Below are 25208 nucleotides of genomic sequence, written 5' to 3'. Positions count from 1 at the left end.
ACAAATAGAGTCACATTGTCTACTATCTAAACACCTATGATTGTTTTTACACGTAACTTTTTAACATAATCGATAAAATTGAAGCTAATATATGTATAACCTATTAACATGATTGAAAGACATACAATATTTAATTTGTATTTTTTTTCTATATGTAACCGTATTTTTAAAACATTAATATCTTTACATTATTTCTGAATAAAAATATTACAAAAGCAAAATAATAAGTTCTCCCTTTCTTAATGTGACTTTTTCGATGCTAATATTATACAGCATCTAAACTTCCAATAAAATTGTCGAGAAAGCTCTGCATGGAAAATTGCAACACGTGCTTCTGGCTTGACGTTCAAAACACCGACTCTCGTTGCTTCAAATTGGCACCGCATTTTAAAGCGTCATACTTCGAAACGGAGCAACGGCATTTAAAACTCGTTGCTCCGTAAAAGTAGCAAAGCGCGCGCTAATCGTTCCCACATGGTCCGTTCGTACGAGCACGTGGGCCAGCGCAAGCATGATTGGCCGCCGAGCACGTGGCCGCTCGGCGAGAATCGGAGCTCGGGTGTGTTCGGCCAATGTCGCGAGTCGACGACCGAACGACTGAGCGGCAGTCGCGCGCCGGCCTCTGTCACGGTAGGATGTGTATGTTTACGTTTCCGCGATGATAACGGTCCGCACATCACATACGGAGGTTATGTTTACGCGCGTCGCGAGGACCACGCACGTTTTTAAACGCCGGTATTCTTAAAAGTCAACGTCTTCGAATGTCTCCGCGCCCCTCGAGACGTCGTCGCAACGTTTTTCCAAGCGTTCCGTGAGGTTTTCCCGCTGCCGAAAATTGTCTGGCGTATGTGACAGCCGCGATGCAAAACGCGGTAAGTAAATGCCATTTTAATTATTTGATCACTTGAAAATGAGAATAGAAGACTTTAAAAGATCAAGTAAATAATAAACATGAGAAGTGCGAATTAATTCGTATATTTTTAATGCTATCCCGATCGGAACAAATGCAATTAGTGAGGTTATGCCTTACTTTTTTATTCAAACTGGATATTCTGAATTAATCTTGGAGTTAAAAATTGATTAAATAATCTAGCTGAATTGAAAACACTAAATTGATTGCAAGAAATTAAATGAATTTGCAAGTAAATTTACATGTTTATCATGAAACTGAATAATCTTATAATTTTTTGACAATTTTAATCGAAATTTTACATATTTTAAAACGATCACATCTTTAATTTAACATTTTTGAGTTTTTTAAATTAAAATTATAATTTTATTAAAGTAATGTTATATCAACCTTCTATTGTCTATTAATTTCGAAATGTTTTAAAATTTATTGTAAACGTTCCAGAGAAAAGATAAATTTTTGCAATGATTATACTCTCTCAATGCAAAACTTAATTTATTTAATCCATTTCAGTCATTGTAAAAACAATGCTACTCTTTGCTCTTTTTCTAATCTTCTGCGACATTCTCGTGAATGTGATTGCTGAAAACAATATACATAACTCATTTATTCCAATTTAGTAAGCGAGTTCCGTGCCACGACGCGATCCCGCTCGGTTCGTTAGCAAAATCGATAACTATCTTCCGAACCGAAACGAATTGTTCTGATAATTTGGAATTCACTGTCTGCCAACCTGTGACTTGTCAACCGAGCACAATATCTTCCTTTTTTCTTTTTCTACAACTTGTATTTAAATACTGTTGTATGATAAGGTACTTTAATTTATTGCATCTTTTTGCGTAAATTGTCACCATTGATGGACAAATATCCACAATTACGTCATCAATGAACGAGATTAAATATAAATATCCATATTGATTATTTTGGGTATACAAACGCGAGATACCGAGAAAGCTTAAAAGTTATATTTGCTTACATTGCTTATAACAGTACGCTGTGATGACAAAATACTGCAGTTGCATTAAAAATGATCGATTTTTACTATTTCAATAACGTTGATTATATATTTCCCACATAGCTCGGCTCTATCGTAATTAATTGCAAATAACATAATGCGTCCTTTATACAATATAATTTATTATTATATGTCCTTTATACAATTTATTTTATTATGTAAATTGTAAGAGCAAATTGAAAATTAGAGCTACAAAGGTATGACTGAAATCAGAATGGTAAAATAGACGCACGTTTCGTATTAGATTAAAATAACGCATTTCCGATTACTTTAATTAGATCTCATGTATTAAATTATACGCATTGAATTATTTAGTAATAATTATTCACAGGAAGCTTTAATGAATTAAAATTCTATTTTAACATCGTTATAGAAATTAATGATGAGCGGAATAAAAGCAAAGCAGCTTTTACATTATTAATTTTTTAAATTTTAATACAAATGAAATTGTACGTATTCTTTCATGTATATATTTCGATTCTATCATTGCGATTGACTATATAAGTTTTTTTCCATGTGAATCTTTTTATAGTATCGTAGAATATGGAAACAATAATAAATTATGTACACTTTAACAAGAAAATCTTGCGGTAATATTATATCATATTTATTATGATTTATGTTATAGCATTTGATCAGTATTGTTGCGTATTATGTTCATGATATAATTATAGCTTTATTTTGTAAGTAGACGTTGTTTAATGAGAATTATTTTGATAATCTTGGGGCAATGTATATAATTAATTTATTTGTACGATTTATCTACATTAAACATATCTTAAGATCAATGGTGGATTAGTTATATAATTAATACTGGAAATGTTTAAGTTAAAAGTTAAAGAGAATATTATAATTTGACTACAGATGAACCACTTAATATAATTGGTAGCAATTCTATTTATAATTGATTTTAGTCGTTTGTTTTGGATAAACAGGTAGATTATTTTGTAATAATTTTTTGAAGTACGAATTAAAGATTTTAATAAATAGTGAATTACTTTAAATTTTGTCAACATTTATACATGCATTAAATATCAATTATTCTTAACTCTTTCCAATAAATGAACGGCAATCTATTTTTTACAACGTTTTTACAAACGAGTGGATTAAAGTGGAGTATGCTTTTGTATCAGCTTCGCTCTTTCGTTGATAGTAGTACGGATAGTAGTACGGATGATTAAATTTTATTGCATCGCGCCACGAAATGATCATACGAAGTTACGATATCGATATCCGAAACATTAAACGCCAGGAAATCGAAGAAAAGGGTGCGTTAGAACAGAGAAATCGAGAAAGAGGAACAAAGGAAGTACTTTTACTCGAGTTCCCGTTGTTACACAGGCGAGATCGCGTTGCTTTAAAATCCGAGGAATTATACATGTGAATTTACTAAATTTTTGAGCGATTTCATTGGAAGTCTTTTTATAGTTTCCTTGATTAATGTGTGTACGTAATGTTCTTTCTGTTCAAATATGTCGAGAAAAAAATTTTATGTGAAAATTTTATATTAGTGACCATTTTATATCAGCTGTCACAAACCTTCTGAAACTCACCCGCATGTTCATAAAACCGCATTTTGCTGAGGTATGCGAAATATTTCAATTATAGAGATCTGACGAACGTTGACGATACTCACCTATTGCTCGGTTAGATCGAAAAACGATTGATCTAAATTCGTCGTAAAATGCCACGAGAAATGATTAAAGAGGTAAAAGAAAAAAAAACGAGGTACTACGCCCTTTAGTAAGCGATTTCTCTCGTATAATCCACATATCCGGAGGTGATGGAAATTATGGTGTTAACGAGAATTCCAAGACCAGCATAAGCCGCTTTCCTTCTATTTTCTTCCTGAGTCGGCGGGACACGATATCGCGAAGATGTTTTAGGACGACCGTAAATCACCAAAGATGGCGAACAGCTAGCCACGAGTAGAAAAGGGGGAATGGAAAGAAATATATATATATATATATATATTTAAAGCACTACCTTTTTCCCCCTTCCCCTCTTTCCTTTCCTATCTCCTTCCTTCCCTCCCCCTCCCCTCCCCTCTCTCTCTTTCTCTGTCTTTCTCTCTTTTGCGTTGTTCTGCTCTTCACTAACTCTTCACCTTCCTCTCATCACCTTCATTTTCATCCCATTTGCGCGCACACTCGCATGCCGCTTTTTCTTCTATGCCATTAAGGCGTTTCTATAGCCACGACGAATTATCGTCGAATAAAGCGGCGCGATTAAGGCAACCTGGATGCGACATAGAGCGAATCTTCTTAAATTTCCGGAAAATTTTGGCTTACAGCCTTCTCATTCTCCTTCAAAGGAGTCTTCTACAAAGCGACACAGAGCCGAGGACTCGATGTATTTTCCCTCCAGATGTTCGCGGTCTTTCACCTCTTTTAACGTGCTAATTGCGAGATTACAAATAGTATGTCGCGATTCCTTGCGAGGAAGGTGAATTAATCTCCTCAGCACTCCAATCACGATAACGTTTCTCTTACTTTAAATTTATTATGCGTGCATTCTGATGTGAAAGAAATTTTTTTACGATTTTATTTTCTTTGAATCGTATAAACTTTGAGTATCTTAATAACTTAAAATGTTAATGAAACAGAAATAAAAGTTTCATGAAATAAAAATTTTTTTAAATCAGCCATCTTATATTAATCTTAAATTAATTATACTTTTTAAAAATAGTATTTTCAATGTTTCTTGCGCCAAATAGTCGAAAAAATTATCTATTGTAACGTACAGTCATATTTCTAAAGAGATTATTGCTATGGCCTTAGGATGTTTTCTCGTTTGTGACATTGTATAGCAACTAAATAAAAAATTCACAATTACTTGGGTTGGATTTCCGCTTTGAAAGATGGAAGAAACACGTCCATCCTCTCATAATAGAGCCGAATGTAAGAATTACTGTATGAGAATATCCGCGAGGAGTTCGCGAGGAAGTCGCCAGACTGTCTGCGGAATTCCTCGCAGACGAATGCACGACATCGCGAATTGAATATCGTGCCATTGTTTCTTCTAATACTACAACGGCAACGACGTCTACGGAGGAATCCGTGGGAGAAGTTTCGCAAACTGTTCCTCGTTTCGCAAAGAAATCATGACATTGAATTAAAATCAAATAATACCGGGGGGGGTCTCTGCCAGCGAGCGTTACAAACGGTGACAAAACACCACTGTTATTTCGTAATTTTATTGATTTACGAGCCAGCATCGGCAAGCAAGAAACACATTGAGTAAGAAGGGAATGCAAAGTTTGTCAAGTAAATCGTTCGGTTTGGTTTGCTCGTAAAGCAAGATGATACATATGGAAATGGAGACAATTAATTCCGTTAATCTAAATTGCAAATTTGCTGAAAACGAATCTAAAAAGGGTTTAGTTCATCGGTTGGGATAAAAAATAATTATATTATTACGTCTAACATTTCTTTATCACACATTCAATAGCAACGTGTTATAAATGTAATGTCTTTAAATTTGTTTTTATATAATAGTATGTATGCATTGTATTGTTTTAATTAAACATGAAAGCATTGAATGCACGTTACATTCAAAGTAGAATAAATGTGTTACGTAATTTTGTATTTTCACCGGCTTATATACTTTTGCTATAAAATTTTATAAATGATACTCGCATTTCATGTTGAATCCATACGTTGTAATACGATGTTTACGTACTCTAATAGGATATTCATACAAAATATTAAATCTTTAAAAATATTTAATCCATTATTTCAGATTATTTTTTAAACAATTACAAATTTATATTGTATAAGTGAAGAGAAGAAAAATTTCAATATTTTAAAAACTGAATTCGCAATATTTAATTCCTTCAAATGTATTTGTTTTTCTAATGATTTGTGTCAAATATTAGTTTGAAATTCCAAATCAATATACGCTATAAAACTCTCGTATAAAAATTAATTAGTACAAATTATTGTAATTTATATGATCTGATTTATTATATAAATTCCTTGAAATAATCCAAATGCTGTCAGTACATTTTCTCATTAGTCTTGCCCAAAATGTTGGATCGCATGTGTCACGTTTTACTAGAAACGTGAAGTTACACGAGTAGACATCTGTCCTCCAACCCTTTGGCAGAACGCCACCGAAATTTAGGACGTAAAATAGTATGAGTGATGATAAGTTTTCCGCGTTACCATAGGAATTCATGAACGATACTCTGCGTATGTGGCGATGTACATATTTCGACAAGAACCGTTTGTCTAGTTGAAATATCACGTGGAAACATCTCGAACAAGAAATATCTATCGGCGAATTGAACGTTTCAAACATCGTTTATGCAAAACGGGAAATTTTTGTTTGCTAGCAAAATGCATGGGGAATCCTTTTTTCTCTATTGAAAAATATATTCTACATTTGGTAGGATACGGCTGGCCCTTATGAATTTTACGCGCAGTGAAAAGCAACATAGCAGATACATTCTATCTCCAGCCTGTTTCAACGCGAACTTTTAATTAACGCGTACCAGCAAGAAGTTTTTTTTTTCTTTAAACAGTAACCGACTGAATTGTAATATAAAGCTCTTCTATATTTGCACACACAATTCAGATTTATTTTAAAGATATAAAGATATAAAACAGAATAATACAGGTTAGAAGATTATAATTTAAATTATTATTGAAATTTAGTCATTAATATTAATTTTGAATGTAGGATTGTAATAATAATACAATTCTTGTCAATTCTCTGTTTGAATAATAAATAGTAATAATGATAGGATGGATAGGACCATATATCGATTCATTGAGAGTCAAAGAGTTACCTAAATCTAAGGTATTCATAGTCGGATCTTATATTTAGGACCGTCTTAAATACGGTCTTAAGATATCATGAATCAATCAAAGGGTTGTATTAGCATATAAAAACGTTACATTATATGCAGATGACGTCATCTTTCTCAAATCGTTTCTTCCACTCGATTCTCAAACTGCCTGTTCTGCTTCAAACTATAATCTACAATCTATCGTCGATTGATCCATTAATAATACGCTGCATCTAAATATTTCTAAATCATCCTTGCTAATTGTTGGTTCTCCAGCATTATTATCCCGTATTCAATTCTTTGATATTATTTTTAACTCCATTCCAATTCCCTGTTCCTCTTCTATTAAGATTCTTGGTGTTCGTGTTGACTCGTCCTAGACATTTGAGTCACATGTAACCGTCAAGTGTCGGGCTGCTTATGCCTCTACGTCTCCTTTATCTTCTTCGCCACATTCTCTCTTGTTTTCAAAAACTCCTCACTTCTCAATTACTTGTTATCTCTTTGTTCGATTATGCTGATGTTATTTATTTCAGCTCTTAATTAACAACAGCTAAATCATGTTCAGTGTATCCAAAACTCTTATCTTCGCTTGTTCTACTGCATTCGTAAATATGACCATATATCTCTATATATTTCCAGAGATCTGGCTTAGGATTTGGCAACGTTTTATACTCCATCTATACTGTCTCATCTTCTCTCTCCTTCGGTCCAATCCTCCTCTATATCTGTAACACCTCTGGCATTTTAACTCTGAGCTTCACTCCACTAATAACTCCCTCGCCATCAGATATACCAAAACTATTTATCATACCTCATGCATCGCTCCACCAAGTTCCGTGCCGCTTTCTCCTACACATCAGTCAAATACTTCAATCCTCTTTCTATATCAATAAAAACATCACCCTCTCTGTCCACCTTTCGTTCTGCTGCTTCGCGTTTCATCGCATCACTCACAACTTCTAATCTCATTATTTCATTACAAACGGATCTGTCTGAATTTATCTGGGTGCATGTAAGCGCACGTGCATATGTATGTTTGCGTTGCGTGTATAAATAATATTTGTGTGTATTTTACTTCACTATCTTATGCATCTTGTCTTTGTCTTGATTTTTTTGTTACTATGATAGGCTTTGTAACAGCAGTCTTGTTGATGCCTGACCAATTGCAAGTTACTATTGTCGATCGTTCCTTTACTTTTGTAGTCTTATTAGTGCTTTACAATAAAGTTAAATTAAAATAAACAAAATTATTTAAGACGGTTTTAAAATAAAAACTGACTATGAATAAAAATTTAAAGAGTTTCTTTGCGCTAAGAAACTTCCCGCTAAATCAATACCGATTACGAAATTTTTTATATTGAATGTGTGTGCGTGTGTGCGTGCGTGTACATATGTGTGGCATCTATGATTATGAGACCGTCGTTCTCACACCCCCTCACATGACATCTTTCATAAATATAAATAATATTCGTATCTTTTATGTATAGGTGAATGTGTGCGTAGGAACGTCAAACCCTATCCACTACGACTACATCATTTGTGCGGTAGTGTTTGTGTGAGGGGCCACCGAGAGGCCACTGTGGAGGGCTTCCGAGATGAGCTATGAATCTGGGCTGCCTGGTAGCCTCTATCTTTGTTCTTCAGCTGCTTCAGCTGCTATCGATGCTCGACGCGCTGCCTTCGGTCGTCAAAATTGGTGAGTTTGCATCTTGACAACTGTTTACTTTGCAGGATATAATAGTTTTATTTCAAAGCACTCTTCACCAAAGCATGGTGACTTAACGTGGCGACTCAATAAAATAAAAAAAATACACTTTTCTCTTAAATTGATTCTTTTCTTATAGCACATCTTGAGAGCTTTCCAAAATACTATAATAAAATATTTTTTCATAAAGTACTTTTCGAGTTATAATGCTTGAAAGTATTGAACTATATTTCAAATATTGAACTATATTTATTTTGAATATAATCTGAGAGAGCATAATTTCTTTTTTGGCATATCGTTATGTTATCCGTTTATAGATAATTTGTGAAATTTAATCATGCAACTTAATATTGGATGTAAGTGGCACTTCTGGCAGCTTTCTTGTAATCAGCGTGAATAGAGAGATACGTCAGCTACTTAGCACATCAGATTACAGGTTTATAATCCTCGAACATCCGTTATCATGTTACTAATGAGAGTCCGTTGAGTTACTCTCTTGAACTACTAGTATTTGGTTTGTAACATCTTCGTTCAATATTTTCGAGTAGATGTAAAATACATGAATTAAAATTCTTAACGTTATATGTATATATTATTATACAATACACTACAATGTTGAAATTTAACTATTTATTTTATTAGATATGATGATCTTTATTTGTATATTTTATTTATTACCCGAATATATTCTGTTAAAAATCGTTTCAGCAACGAAAAAATAGAAAATTTGTATTTTATAGAAACATTAACAAGCTAATATAACTTGCTTAATTACATTTTCTAAAAAATGATATATTAATTATGCATTTAATGATTAATAATCGTTTGAAATGATATTTACATTGTAATATACATTATACATAGGTGTATATAGCAATATTATAGAACGTTATATAGCAGTATTATAGAACGTAATTAATTTTCGTGAATGTTTAATTAATTTTATTAAAAATTTTGATTATGCACTTTCAGTTAATTATTTAATTTTGTTCAAAATATTTTTCAAAAGAAAATAAGAAAATGTCTGATATTAAGGAAAACATTGACACTCTATATATATGATATTAATATACCATTTCATAAACGATATAAACATATTGCTGCGAAATAATTGCTAGATTTCTGGCCTAATCCCTACGGATAGCGAATAGTAATGAATTTCGTGTATTTAGTACAGTTGCTGTTAATTAATGCGTCTGGTATAAACGGCCACACCCGGGCAATTAAATTTGCTGTTAAATATGTATGTCCGATGTAAATTATTGGTATCATTGTACGAACAGTACACGTATTAAAAGAATACCGCAGTGAAAAGATCATAATTACTAGCAGTTGTCTGATAGAAAAAATATATATTGTTTTAAATAAATAATTGAAATATATTTGTACAAATTACATTTTGCTCGTTGATTTTATAACTTTATCGTGGCAAGTAAGTTGTCGAAAATTATTTGGTTCTTTCTCAAAGTATTGATTCTCGTAGTAATCCGATTGAAAGAGTGTTAGTATCTGAATGCGAGAAGACAAGCGGAATTCCAGTAATGGTTTCGCCACACTCCTTGTTTTCGCGATAAAACGGTTAAATTCTCTCTCGAGTAAGCCGACAGGCCTGAGGAATTTACGCAGCAACACATACATAACTGTGCGGCGGTGTATCGTCCTGAAACACGATATTTGTCTCGCGTCGTAACCTCTTGTTCCGCCTTTTCATTGAAATTGGATTTCTCGCCGTGAATGCCCTCGAGACGCTCGCGCCCTGCTTGTAACATGTAGGACGTTTAGACAACGAAAACGGATACAAAGATAAAGAGATCACACTGATATAACTCGCGAAGTAATGACAGAAGCAAGATAATTTCCATTCTAATTTTAACTCAAACGGCTCCTCTCTCTCTCTTTCATCATTACAATTGAATCCATTTATTTCCTACAATATTATTGTAACAAATGAGATTCCTGATTACAAAAACAACTAGATATAATGCATAGAGATACATATGTTTTCGTGGATAAAACTTTCTCATGAGATGACATAATATGTTTCCGTCTAAAATAAGAAAAATGTAATGTAAGAATCTAAGATTTAATTTTTATTTAATTTTCAGTGAATTTTGTTTTATAATAGTTTCATAATTTATGGATCAATTATAAAAACTATTTAAAATGTTAAGAATTGAAAATTTGCGATAAATAATGTTTTTTCTCGACGTATTTAATTTGGAAAAACAATGGAAATTAGATCGATAAAAATTAATTAAATGCGAGAAAGAATTCCCTTTTTTTAATTGAAGGTAGATTGGTACTTAATAATACAGATTTACAAATAATATTTTTTGGTTTTATAAACTACGCGTTCGATTCGATTTGTTAGACTTGAGACATAAACGTAATAATCATAAGTTGAAGCTAAAAATAACATCACAAATTACATTGACTCTCAATTTATTAATGATGCTAATAGACATTTAAAAGACTACAAAGAACTTATTGCGAAAAATATTATTTCAGCCCTGAAGCTATAATTCTCAACATTACATTGATAAGATGCCCGTTCTTGAGAGAGAAAGTTGAGAGTTCTAAATTCAAATCCACAGGCTGAGATATTTTTCACGATAAATTCTTTACAATGTTTCAAGATGCCTATTAGCATCAATATTAAATTGATGTTCAATGTAATTTATCGTGTTATTTTCAACTTCAGGATACGTATTATAGAATTATTCGAAATGGGGATTCCAATAGGAATTTCAATTATTATCTAGATTCAAATATATTTTTTAGGAAATTGAAATAATTCCGATTGAAATCTATTCCCAACAATTCCATAATATGTATTCAGTTTATAATTGCGTTTTAAGTCCGACAATTCGAATATGTGTGTAGTTTATAAAACTAAAAAATATATTTGTAAGTTTATATATATATAAATATTAATTATTAAACATCAAGATCTGCTTAAAAATATTCTTTTTCTTATTTGATTAGGAAAAATCGACGTCAGATTCATGGAGTCGCGTGTGAAAAATGATTCACTAAATTTAAAGCACTCTGCAGTACGATAAAGTATTTTGTAAATGAATATAGAATAACGTCTTAAGTAATAAATAGTACAGACGGTAATTAATTGTCAACGGAAAGTTTCCTAGACTATACTTCGCTGCCCCTAATCAATGTCCGTTAATTTGATGGATAAATAAGAGTAGGGAATCTTGTTGAAAGGTTTATCACGATAAATCGTTCTGGTGGACGTCCTTTACTCTTCAGCACATCTAGTTGACAAAGGACACCGCCAACATCTAAATGATGCTTGAATAAATTGCTTTCGCTGATTAATTAACGTCGTGTAAATTAAATATTTATTGGTACCGCAATTTATTGGTGATAACGCAAAGTTTATTAAATATTGTTTACAGAAAGTAGATTGTTTATATATATAAAAGCCTCTTGATTAAATACTTTAATATTTATTACTTTAATTAGTCAAAATAAAATTTTTGTTAGTTTGCCGTATCATATATAATTTTTATTTAATTTCGACAGTTCACGTAACTCAAAATTATTATATGAATTAACAGTTTAATTTTGAGCTATTTTTTCGGTTTATTTCGATTTTGTGCGATAAATACAGTTACGGAATATTTATTCTATAATTTAATGTAAGAAATTATCTGTTATTATATATATGTGTGTGTGTGTGTGTATAATACTTTTCGTTATTTTGAATAGGTAAGGCATTTTTTAACATTATGTTTTAGGGACTTTGGAGTATTGATAGTCGTATTTGAAGTATTCTTTATACAATAGGTGCTAAATGCAAGGAAAATATTAAATTCTAATATATTCTAACATTCTGAAGTTAATAATTCTGTGAAATGCAGAATCTTGTGATGTAGAGATTTCTTTTTCGCGGTCTATATAAAAGTGGTTTTGTAGAGAAGAAACGAGTCGCACACTTGAAATGGATCGGACCACCGCGCCGCGCCGGCGCGAAATACGAGTAAAAAGCGCTGTACGGAAATGCAGGAAATTCAATGGTTAATCGTCCGTATTCATTCTTTCGGTAAATCTTCTAGCTCCCTTTTAAAAGGAAGCGGTATCGAACCGCGAGAGGGACTTGAAGTCATTCGTGCATGCCCACCATTCATCTGCTATGCGAGTTTCATCCATGGTAATTGTAACATGAAAGAAGCTCACCTTTATATCACGACTTACGTTCCTGTGGTACTTCAAAACCTTATTATTTAATAATCGGCTTATTAAAACGAGGTCTTTGGATGAAGGCTTATTCTAAGACATCTTTTTATAATTAGCTGGTACATTACAACCGCTCGCTTACATTCCCCCAAGCTATTAAACGAATGAGATATGGTAAAATGTAAAAGATGAAAGTATTGTAATCACGGAAGCGGAAATGCAAACGCTTGACATAATATATCTTTCGCGTCTCTTGTATTCTGTACGATAAGGTATGCGTCCACGCATACTTGACTTTCGTCCGTTTCATATCCCGTATTCATCAAATCTTTAAAGCATTTCCGCAACAATATCGTATCAAGGACATTCCGGGATATCGCGTTTTGTCACGCGAGAAGGATGCCTCGGAAAATCCGGCTTTTCTCGGGCTTCCTCCTTCCTTTCCTTGTCAACGACGAGTGACGAAAGAAGAGAGTGAATAAATGGAGCCGAGTAACTTCAACAACAAAGGGAACTCCCGACGTTTTTTCTTTCTTTTTGCTTTTTCTCATCGTAAATCTTGAAAGTCTCGACATTTTTTGTTCTTGTGAACATCTTGCCGGTCCATAATTTCGTCACTTGCCCGATTATTTTATCCCGCACAAAGATTTCTACTATATATCTCTCATTTTACGATCAACGGTATAACGAGAAAATCTGTGAAGGGAAACTCTCAATAAAACTACGTAAATTGTATTAGCCAACTTCATTTGCGCCTTGAATGAACTTGCCACCCATCCTTTGATTAATTGCAAGATTAAAGTTTTAAACTTTTCTTAAGCATTGATTCTCTATTTAACATTCAGAATGTAACAGTGAAGTAACAACATTAATTCCAAATTCTTGCATCTTGAACTGATAAAGTTTAAATAATTATAAAATTTCGATTGAAAAAATGTTGGGGCAAGACTTATTGTACCTTTCAGTTTTTTTATTAAACAATTATTGATTTTACAGTAACAGGTCGGTAATTAGTAGTACAAAGAATATCGATTAATTAAATTTATATATTGATCAAAGAAACAATGTAATGTACATATACTTTACACACACTTTTCCTGATATATCTTAAATGTCTATTTCTTTTTAAACATTCGATTTTCTATTTCTGATTGAATCACCACACATATGAGCGTTTGCTATCTGTGGTGAAAAGTGAGGTCGGCTACCCCGACTGATTGTACATGCTGTAGGAAATCAGACTACAGTGGTAACGCAATAAAAGATTTGAGAGAGTGGAAGCATATATATTTTGAGAAAGAGAAGAAGAGAAAGGAAACAAATAGGCAAAGAGAAAATAACGTGAGGGAGGCGAGTAAAAGAGTAAGGGGTGAGCAAGCGAAGGGGGTAGATACGACTTCGTGGCGCCGACGGATATCAGTACCTCGAGAGCTTTCTCAGATCTTGCAGCTTTTATCTTTGCTCACTCTCTCTTTCCGTCTAGTATCATCAGCATGATATCTCACCGCAACTTAGCAACGCGTTACGTACTCGTTTAGTTTGCATATTTCATCGCAGTTAAGAAAGTTAGGCGTCGAATTAATTGCCGACCGCTTGAATTCCTGCACACAAGAGGAAATCTTTAATGTTCATCCGCCGAATTCTGTTAGCTTGCTGTTATTAGAATAATTTACGCGCAAAGTTAATCGCACATTTATTCTACAATATTGCTATGCTATGCAAAACAGTTCAAATTTATATAATATCTCTGTGAAAATACTGTTCAATTTAAAGAATTTATTAACATTGAACTTTAGCCAAATATTTGAACGTTTTAAAAATAAAGTCCTACTTTTTAAGAAAATATGGCTAAAAATTATAAAATGGTAATATAAGCGTAAAATATTTTTAGCATATTAATAACATATTGTTTCAGTATAATATACATATATATTAAAGCATAAATACAAAATAATAAAATGGTAACATGAATGTAAAATGTTTTAGTATACTGAAAACATAGGGTAAGTGATCCAATAATAAACTATGTAAATTTCAGAGGCTTGCATTTTTTTCAGTTATTGAGTTGAAGGTCTGGGTTTTTGCATACAGTTTATGAATTTAGTTGACTACGTATTGTAAACAATAACTTTTAAGTTTGGTTACAATTTCGATTATTTTAAAAAACGGGAAGTGGTTCATTGTGTACAAGGGATGTGTACACAATGAACAATGCTATTTTTAACAATGAACCACATGTTTTATACTGCGAATTGTTAGGATTATTTTAGTTTTACTATATTTTAAAATGTTTATTTGGAAAAGAGGTTATGATAAGATGATAAAGATTAGAATAATAAATATTAAAAGTCAACTTATGTTGTTTTTATTATTTTAAACTCACAATCAAAATTATTGTTTTTTACATATTTCAGATATTTTCTCAGATTATTATTTATTGTAGTAACTAGTTCGTCACAGTTTAATCAAACTTATAATATATATATAGTAAAAAACAATAGTTCATTGTCACTACAACAAAACTTAATTAAACATTACATTAGATTTATCGAACTTACATCTGCAAAGATATTTGCTGATCGAAGTTTGCAGTGGCAGATTCTGAAAAATCATGGAAATCGCTTAGCAAATCGTGAGAGAGTCGCAACGAGTCGTCCATTCCAGGATAGTACCGAAAACGGTTGTTGGTGTCGTAAACAGAGGAATGCTCTTAATAATTTCACGATAGTTCAGCAAGCGGGAGATTCTCTCTGCTCCTCCTCGTTCATGTATTTTTCCTGGGATTTTCCCCCATCTCAATCACCTTTCAATTCCTTCTCTCTCCCTCTCTCTCTCTCTCTCTCTCTCTCTCTCTCTCTCTCTCTCTCTCTCTCTTTCACTCAGCTTCCGAACCTATACTTTCTATTCCACAGCTTCTTAAACTCTGAGATTGAAACGCCCGAATCGAATCGCGACGACTGGCTGCAAACTTCCGAGACACTCATAACTCATAAGTATTTACTCTCTCTTCCCAATTCATCCATTTTCCTCGCACTCTCCACTGTCGGTCATCTCCCTTTTTCGTGTATGTATCAAGACCAACAAACACGAATATGTCATTTCAGACTAACTTAAGTTAGGATTCTGTTAGTTAAAGAAATATATGATGAATGTGCAGACTCGCGTTTTGATGTAAAAGGGATCAGGTAAAGGAACCCCGGCGATGTAATCAGCGTTGACTTAGTGCACTGATTCAAGTTTGTTAGATATATTTACATTCGTAACTGGCGAAACGAGAACGTTTCTCTACTTTTTCACTAAATTATTCGTAACTCTTGAAATTTTGAAACAATGCGTGTCTGTATTTGCTCTTCGCATATTTATAAGTACGAACGTCAATAATTTACCGATGCGTTCTGCAGCTCCAATAATACCGGTTCGTTTTGATCGATTTGCGAACTGCTATCGAGGAAAAATTAATCCGTGGAAAGTCGTTAATATTTGTAAGTTTCCGACTGAACGTAATCAAGTAAGTTTCCGTTCGTATTTTTTTTTTAATGAACTTCGTTCCGGACATTTGAATTTAACTGCAAGATGATTGCATGATTCTCGGATAGTTACTGTCGAACTTTCTCTTTTAATCGATGAGAAAATTTGAAAGAAAGTTGCTTTCGCACATTGTTCATCAATAAGGATGAAGTTTTAATCATATAATATTTAATATCTTTTTGGTAATATTTAGTACTTTCTTATTATCGAAGCAACAAAAATAGTGAATTTATTTTGTTGGGCGATTTATATCTTTTAATATTAATGTTTGTCTAATATTAGTAATATTTATAACTCTTGGAAATCTTTATCTTTCCATCAAATGCTGTATGTAATGTCCTATTTCCCTGCTCTTCCTAGATAAGGAAAATAGACTGTCGCAAAGTAACGTTGCTGACGATGCCAGACATTTCCGTAACAGGTACGGGAATCGATAAAAAAGATACGCTAAATTTGTCAGATTTTCTCTAGTTTTATATAACATTTTCACACGTGAACGGGCATATATCGATAGCATACATTATATTTTAGATATAATATTATTTTTCTAATATTAGATATAAAACTATTTTTCTTTATTTTGAAATACTTGCATTTGTATGATCGCATAAAGTGCGCAATTATGGAATTTAATCGAAATCTCTAAAGCGATTAAATGAAAAAAAAAAAACACGATGCTGAGAAAATAAGAAAATAAAAAGTAAGAAAATAGTGTAAGATGAGTAAATAAGAAAATAATATGATATTAATGATACAAATTGTGGGATAAAGTAGGCAAATTTTGCACGTAAATGCGGATTGAAAAATAGCTTGCGAATGCATCCCCGGAGAATTCGGGAATTGCACGCGCTTTCTCCCCAAGGAAACTACTAGTCAAACGAAATATTTGTCGATGCGCCAGAGAGTAGCAAAAGAAGAATCTGCAGCCGAAACTCGTTTTTCAGGACAATAATCGAGTCAAAATAAAAATCGAATCAATAGTAGGTACATGCATCTAGAACGATTTTAGAATACAGAGATATGTAGTAGCAAAACTAAAACGAAAACTGTAATAAACACTGTACATAGTTAAGTCAGTTCTAAAATATTTTTTGCCAATCTTTATATTTTTTAAATTACTTCTGGTTTTTCTTACAATTGCACGGACGGAGGATTAAAAAAAATAACGTCGTTATGTTATACAGAATTGTTCCCGTGAATATTTTTTTAACTTTATACATATTTCTGAAATTATGAAAAAGAAATGATAGACATGAACAGACACTTCCTTCTTACGTATACATACATTGCTATTATTGTTAATATTATTGTTAATATAACACATTCTGCATGACAAATACTGTCTCAAATGTCTGATAGTTGATATGACCTTTTGTATATTTGTGTAAAGTTTCCGACTTTTTTTCGTAGTTTTTTCCGAGTTCGATCGAGATACGCAAACAAATGAATTCTTGGCAGAAAAATAGTTCAGCGAACTGAAGTAATATCCTCTCTGTAACGAGGTTCGTCGCAACCGGAAAGTCAATAATAAAATATTTGACTCTTGGAAACGTCTAGCCCTGATGATGATCTTAACGATATCAAACCTTACTTCAGCTCGGATGAATGTGTAAATTTGTGCTGTGACAGACGTTTTACTTCGTAATATTTTCTTGATTTATCGAATAGGAATGGATCGAGTCAATTCCCTTGTGTGTTCTCAACCCTCGTTTATCTCAACATGAATAGTGTAGTTAAGATGCCTTGTCAGATACTGACCTCCCGTCGATCATCTAATGATGGTCTGACTGATGGATTGGGACCATTAGCGTAATGGATATCATATATATGTATTTTATACATATATATGAATTGTACTTATATTTATATCTGTGTATGTGTGTGCATTTATCTTATTTGTCTATCAGTATCTTATTTTAAGTACAAGTAAAAAAGATGCGAATTGAAATCATCATAATTTATCGAAAATCACATATAAAATAATGTTAATCAATTTACAATTATAATTTGTCTTGACATTAAAATACTTTGAATATCAGATGATAGTAAATTTACTACGTTACATTAATAATTGTAATAGTTAATATGATAAATTTTTTTTTTACAAAAATCACTGTTTTGTACGTTTTATATATTTTTATTTTTATTTGCGATAAAGTTGCAATTTCATTGCAATAGGAGTCAAACACGTCTGAAATTCTACTTAAAATACGACCTATCGACTTATTCTGATTGATCGCAGTATTTTCTATAGCGTGTTTAAACATTATCCTTCCGTGCAGAAAAAGAACTATATTCATGCATTGTATAGTATTTTAATTTTTTACGTATGGGAGAATTTAAAATTTATTTTTGAAAATTTTTTTAATTGAGAACACTTTAAATTCTACTTTAAAAAATCTGTTATACCATATAGGTTATACCATATGGTATATGTATGTACCATATATCTAATAAATCTGAATTGCATTCGTGCAAAAATATAATATCGATAGACATAAAATGTCGATATACATAAAATCATTATTGATGGAGAGAAATACAGATAAATACATTTAAAAAAAACAATTATTTTAATGCTTTGCAAATTGTTTATTATATTGTTTATAATATAGCAATTATTGTGCATCTATATATAACATTATGTGTAATTGCGATATAACAGAAACAGAAATTGTTTCTAAAATTAGTTAGTTATGTACGGAGTGGGTTCTATCAAAAACGTTTTGAGCACTGGCTGTATTTAGGAAACTGTATTAGTTCGACGATAAAGGTTTGTTTTACCCATTCGTCTGCGTTGCAACAAACTGGAAGGAGCAATGATGGAGTGCCGTCGGGGGTGTAATGAGAGCTATACACGAGGGTCATAATGCGATTACACCCGGGGCTTCAGCCAACTACCCCTGAATCCGTCAGATTTCCAGCTAACGCTTCGCGTAGACTAAGTACCTTGTACCCACTCTGAAGCAGTCATTCTGAGGAATCATTAGTCAAGAAAATTTATTTGTTTCTAATATACTGCTTTGTGCTTAATATGATGTGATTTTGTATTTTATCTATACACATATATACATAAAAATTGAGACAAATATGAACCTGAACGAGTTAGAAGCTAGAACTTTCTTCAAAAAAGGATAACAATATGAGTTACTTATCGATCAAAAACAGAAGTGTAAGGCAAATCCCTGAAAGAAGATAATTTTATTAATGCCTCTTTTTAACTTTCTATCGCATTTTTATTTTATAAATAACATAGAAGAGGAAAAACATGAATCAACATTTCCATTTGATGGGTACTCGTTTTTTAATCAATAAGTATCGTCGTCTGCATCATTATTTCCATCTTTTCTTTGATATGCTGTTGCTTTTCAAATATTGAATAATAAGATAATCAAAAGGCTCAGTTGAATAAATAAAAAAAAAATCAAGCAAACTGCCAATATGAGCCAACACTGGTTCTCAGTGTGTACTTTTTATACAATTTATTCCGAATAAAATAAATTTTACAAAAAGTACACACTGAGAACTAATGCTGGCTCATATTGTTTCTTTTAAAATATTGAATAAACAGCAATGTCTAGACTTTTTTTAGACCTTCAGTGTTAAATAAAAAATATAATTTTTATCTATTTAGTTTTTTGTCTCTTCATCCTCGATTTTGATAGTTCTATGATAGTTTTATGAAGTCCCAACTTAAATGTTTCTGAAACGAATTACTTCAGACAACACGGGGTATTATAATATGAAAAAAACACGAATTTTTATTTCTTCGAGAGATACGTGACAGTTCAAGAAAATGCGACGTAAGCGTGACACTGGATGGCAACATCAAACTGTAGTCGCTGTCCGCACGTAGATCCCAACTGACTCCGTTTAAAAGAATGCTAAGAAATAGTAAATATTTTCCGAGAAAGAAAGACATATCGTTCTTGGTAGATACTGTTGGAACTGTTCCAATCGTCAAGCTTGAACTTACGAATGTCTTTTGGATTATCATTATAGATGAAGCCGCATTGCTATTCTATCTTTTGCTATATATTTTTTCTATTCTTTATTACCGGAAACTGGTAACTCTTTGTCCTGTTTTTTAGTATTGCACTAGTTTTACTGTGATTTATTGGCGTCTAATAGAACCTAGATGGTTCAAATGTACTAGTAACAATATTAATCATTTGGCGTACAACTGTCGGTGAATGAAACCGCTTAAATACACTGATAATATCAAATATACATCCATCATTTCCATACGAAGATGAATCCATTAATATGGAATTGTTTCCATTGTTATTTGAGATAACTTGAGAGTAGGTGATGTCGATAAGGTTATTTACTCATTATTAAGTAGAATCACATCATATTATTCAGAATTTAATATATAAATTATTACAATATAAACAATATTCAAAACTTTTCATCGTTTTCTGAAACTTTTCTGTTATCCAGTATTAGACGAATTATATTTTACTAAGCGAAGAGATATATCGCTTAAGTGTAAAATTTGACATTTTTCTCAAAATGACTTTCGTTATCGCGAATATATGACACGTATATCTTTATAAAATTTTCCTGAATGGATGACATGAAGAAAATGTGCATATCTCCAAGTAATTTTACGCGACATTATGATGATTCTTCAATTTTCACGGCTCCATCTTACGTTCTATCTCACAATTAGTCATTTCTTATCTACGTTATTCTCATCAAGAATATTCATATAGAAATTGTCTCGAAATTTTTTATTTTTCAATCATACATAGTACAAGTAATTTACTAGATAATTATTTAATAAAATATGATGTATATGTATAATCCTAATCGATATTTGCTCCAAAATTCCCCTAATTGTGTTTGCAGGTACTTTAAATTAACGTATAGATCTTTCATTAAAGTTAATTGAATAAGTTTTTTTATTTTAAAAGTCAAAATCTGTGGAATAAGATGTATAACTTAAAATTATGTAAAATTGTAAAGAATATTTGTTATAAACAATTTTTTACAATATATGTAGTTGAAGAAAATATCCACCCTCAAATATCGATTAGACATAATTAGCTGGTAAATTATTCATAATATACGCTTAGGGTGTTTCATCCTAAGTTCCGTATAAATTAGAGTATTCATACAGCTAATTGCTAAATTCCGTTTGTTAAATTCATCTTGATAGATGTACGTAAATTGAACTGTTAGTAAATCAATTTTATTGACGTTTCTCAAACCCTGTTTACTTTCTCCTAAAGCGTTATATTAGTCCAAAGACACGTTATTATCATCCAGGGTTACTTCGTACACATCGTGCATCGACGAAGTTTGCACTTGCGCGCGAGACCGACCACATTAATCCGGTACCAGGCACATATTGCATTATTCAACACTACATTCGTCCCTCCAGTTCGAAAGTGTGCTGCCGCGTTAGTTTGCCGGCGTGACGCGTTCGATGTCATTGACAATAGCTTCTGACTACTGAGTCTCGATATAAACTGCAGAATTATTCATCGAATGCTTGTTTGCGTATTGTTTACTGAAACAATAATCTACAACTATACAAGATTTATAAAGTTGAAATATATTTATTAATTTATAGATGTCATAATAATTTTTTTCATCCTCGTTGATTAGAGAATGTTTAAAAATGACGATGACATTATTGATAATAGATTAAAGTACCGTGAGACTTATGAGGTATAAAAAAAAGGTATATAAGACACAAGCGTGCTAGATGAGATATTTATTAACTTTCATGAAAGTCTGATCTTTCGTGTGCTAGGATACCGCGCATCTCGATATTATTCTTTTCATATATGATCGATTAATATCCTTTTTTATTCCTTCTGGAAAAGGATATTGGAAATGCTAATATACGGAAAAGAATTGACTTGAGATTATTATAGATGCGTTTTCTATTTTTTTTTTTTCGCGTATATGTTAATTTTACCAGCTAATTTATAGTAATACAAAAATAATAATGGAGATTTGTTTATTAAACTGTTTAATTATTATATTAGAGTGAGATACGATAAATATTTTAAATAATAATAAATGTATTTTTAAAATGTGTGTATTATTCCGATATCGAATAAATGTTATTATAAATTAAAGTTGACAGATATGACCTCAAAGATTTGCAACATCCTATTCGAGTCTAAACGTCTGTAAAAAAAAGACACTTTAATACAGCGTCTGGTATACCTATACATATAATTATTTTTCCTAAACGTCTTTGAAAAACGAGAAATCGATTATCATTCTTCCTCGGAAGAACTACCATTTTATATAGTATGAAAGAAGGAAGGTGGTTTCCCTATAAATGAATTACGACAATCGGTTATCGCCATGAAGACCTCACAGCGGGAATGCTGATTGTCGACCATTAATTCAAATACCTCGCTTTCTGCTCCTTCATTAAACTGGCGATTGACTTTTCCTACATTTCACTAAATTAACTCGTTGACACTTCAACTTTTTTTCGTTCCACTTTCTTCTAAATTTTTTTCTGCTAAATCAACGAATGTTTCTAAGGTTTATTTTTGTCCTTTTGTTTAAGTCACAGTTTTGCTGAACTTACAGAGATTGGATTCTTAAAATTAACAAAAAAAATTATATGCCGGATGATATACAATAATTAGTGCTATTATTTTAATATATAATTAGAACTTTTATTTTTAAGAGAAAAGTCTGTTCTCTCTTTTTTATATTTGTTAGAATATTTCCTCACTTTTGACTTATCAACGTAGATAGTATCGTTTGAATTTCAACATTCCAATGTTCAGATTCGATTTATTTAACTCCACCACAAAGTATCCTTGCAGGCAGTTTCTTTTAGATGCGAGCTCGCTCTTGCTAGGTACAACAGATTGGAACTTACAAAACCCTGATTCCGTATTCATGGGAAGCATGAGGATTCTCTCAATCTCGACGTGGACTCGGATTTCGGAATAACACTCGCCGGAAGATCTCGAGCTTGTTCGACGAGCAACCGTGGGACCGTTGATAGAATTCGGAAGATACACTGTCGCGGTTATTGGAATACTATTGGAAATTGTCTTGCAAATGCTGCAATATTATTACTTTAATATTGTTCTAAAAATATGTCATCGTAAAGAGGTAGAGAATTCGCGCTGCATTACGGTTTTCTTATCGCTGTGAAACGTTACGGTATAATTTATGAGAAATGAAACTGTGATAATTCTATTGAGTGTTCTATTTCCAAGTAGATATAGCAATCGTTTAAGCTTCCTTTGTTATCTAATAACTTGATCACAAACTAAGTTCTCGCTAAATTTCATACAACTATAACTTCTATAATACATATTGATACTGCCATCCAACTAGAACACACCATTTTAATCATATTAGTGAGAAACAAAATTATGTTTTTAATTTATTATTAGTTCTTCGGTGCTATTCTAGATATGGCATGCCTTTTACAATGCTTTTATCATTTTTTATAATTTTTTTTATTAAAAGTGGTGCATACATTCGCTTGATATCATTGTGTTTCTTTGTATAGTAGTTTGGTAAAAAATTTGTTCACAATGTATTTATTTTTATGAAAGTTATAATTCATGGCTTTGAATTGGGTACACCATATCCAAGTGTATTGTTTCCATAGTGTATCACCGAAGATTAATTAAATTTATAAACTATTATATTATATTATTTTTAATTAAATCTTAATTATGTTTAGAATTTTGTATTATATTTAGTATAATACAATATTTATAGCATGTGAATGTCTAATAACGAATATGGAATTAGAGGGTTTTCTTAGATTTATGTTTAAAAATTGACAAAAAACTAGAAAATTAAAAATATTTTTAAATAATTCTATATTTTAAAATTGTTTAAAATTTAATTATCCTTGTTTTTTGAATAAGTTTATATTAAATATTATACAATGTACAAAAGGATTGTTTGAGGAATTATTGTTATTTTCCACACACGCGCGGAAAAAATCTAAGTCAGTATTCATAGTTAAATCGAAATATAATTAATGACAAATATCAAGAAGAAAATTTTATACTGGACCGTCAATCGGGGATCTATTCCAATTTGCGTAAATGTTCGAAATTCGGTATGTTCTGTGGTATGTCTTTGCGTGTTGTCTGATCGATCGCGCCAGAAATTGCATTAGTGGAACAACGCCTCTCAAAGTGTGGTTCTGCGGATTACCACAAGCCCATGCGAAAGCTCCATTGTGAGTGAATCGTCAGACACGACTATCAATAGCATAATTCACGAATAACTACATTTCGTTAATGTTTTTTTTACGTTCTATATTCTATTTGCTTCCGATTCTATCTCGAAACTTGGTATTTATTTTAACCCACTAAATTACAGCAACAATTACTTCATTAATTTGTGTGTGTGTGTGTGTGTGTGTGTGTGTATTTGTAATTAACATTTGAATTTAATTACATGTTTGCAAAGCTGCACAAAAATATTTTTAACGTAAATAATTTGCCGTTTAAAGTTTTTCTTTGTGATGAAATAAGTAGAATGCTAAGTAAACATAGCTGCTAATAGATAAATTCATTAAATCGAATTGTACTTTTCTTGCTGTATTATATATAATATAACTGGATTTTATTTAGATTAAAAATTTATTACAGAAATGATCGAACCCGTAGAAACAAATCGCGGGTTTGTTCTAAACAACAAACTCGAGCGTCGCAAAAACAGATCGTGCATTTAATGGCGCACCAGCGTTGTTAAATTCGCTCACACCCGATTTTCTCGTGTGCGTGACGGAGTGGCTGCTGCTGCAAACGCACTTTGACTCGAAACTGCGCAGCATACTAACGAGACCAATTTCAAGTAGCACGTACATACCGACGGGTTATGCAACCCCCCATGTGCGCATCAGTATGTAAGGGGTCCCTGCCACGTTCTTCCGGAATCGAGGGGTGGGTTCCTGCTAATGAGAGACATTAGTTTAATAACTCGTTAGTGGAGAATTAGAGATGGTACCTCGAGTGTGTACCGCGCGGTAAATCCCTATCTATCAACACCAATGCAGTTTTAATCGGCTTTCACACCAGTACAAGTAATTAATGAACATGCT

General features: G+C 32.1%; 1 protein-coding gene across 1 annotated transcript in view; it reads left to right on the top strand.

The window, feature by feature from the left end:
• The first annotated feature begins 8384 nt into the window (after positions 1-8384).
• Positions 8385-25208, top strand: part of LOC108775792 (glutamate receptor ionotropic, kainate 2) — a 125859-nt gene continuing 109035 nt past the window's right edge. The window contains exon 1 of the mRNA XM_018542238.1: positions 8385-8416. The gene's annotated coding sequence lies outside the window, so the exon portion shown is untranslated. The remainder of the gene's footprint in view (positions 8417-25208) is intronic.

This window comes from Cyphomyrmex costatus, unplaced genomic scaffold (assembly GCF_001594065.2).
Source record: "Cyphomyrmex costatus isolate MS0001 unplaced genomic scaffold, Ccosl1.0 scaffold32, whole genome shotgun sequence".
Lineage (NCBI taxonomy): Eukaryota > Metazoa > Arthropoda > Insecta > Hymenoptera > Formicidae > Cyphomyrmex > Cyphomyrmex costatus.
The sequence above is the reverse complement of the archived record's forward strand: the minus strand, read 5'-3'. Positions and strand labels throughout refer to the sequence as shown.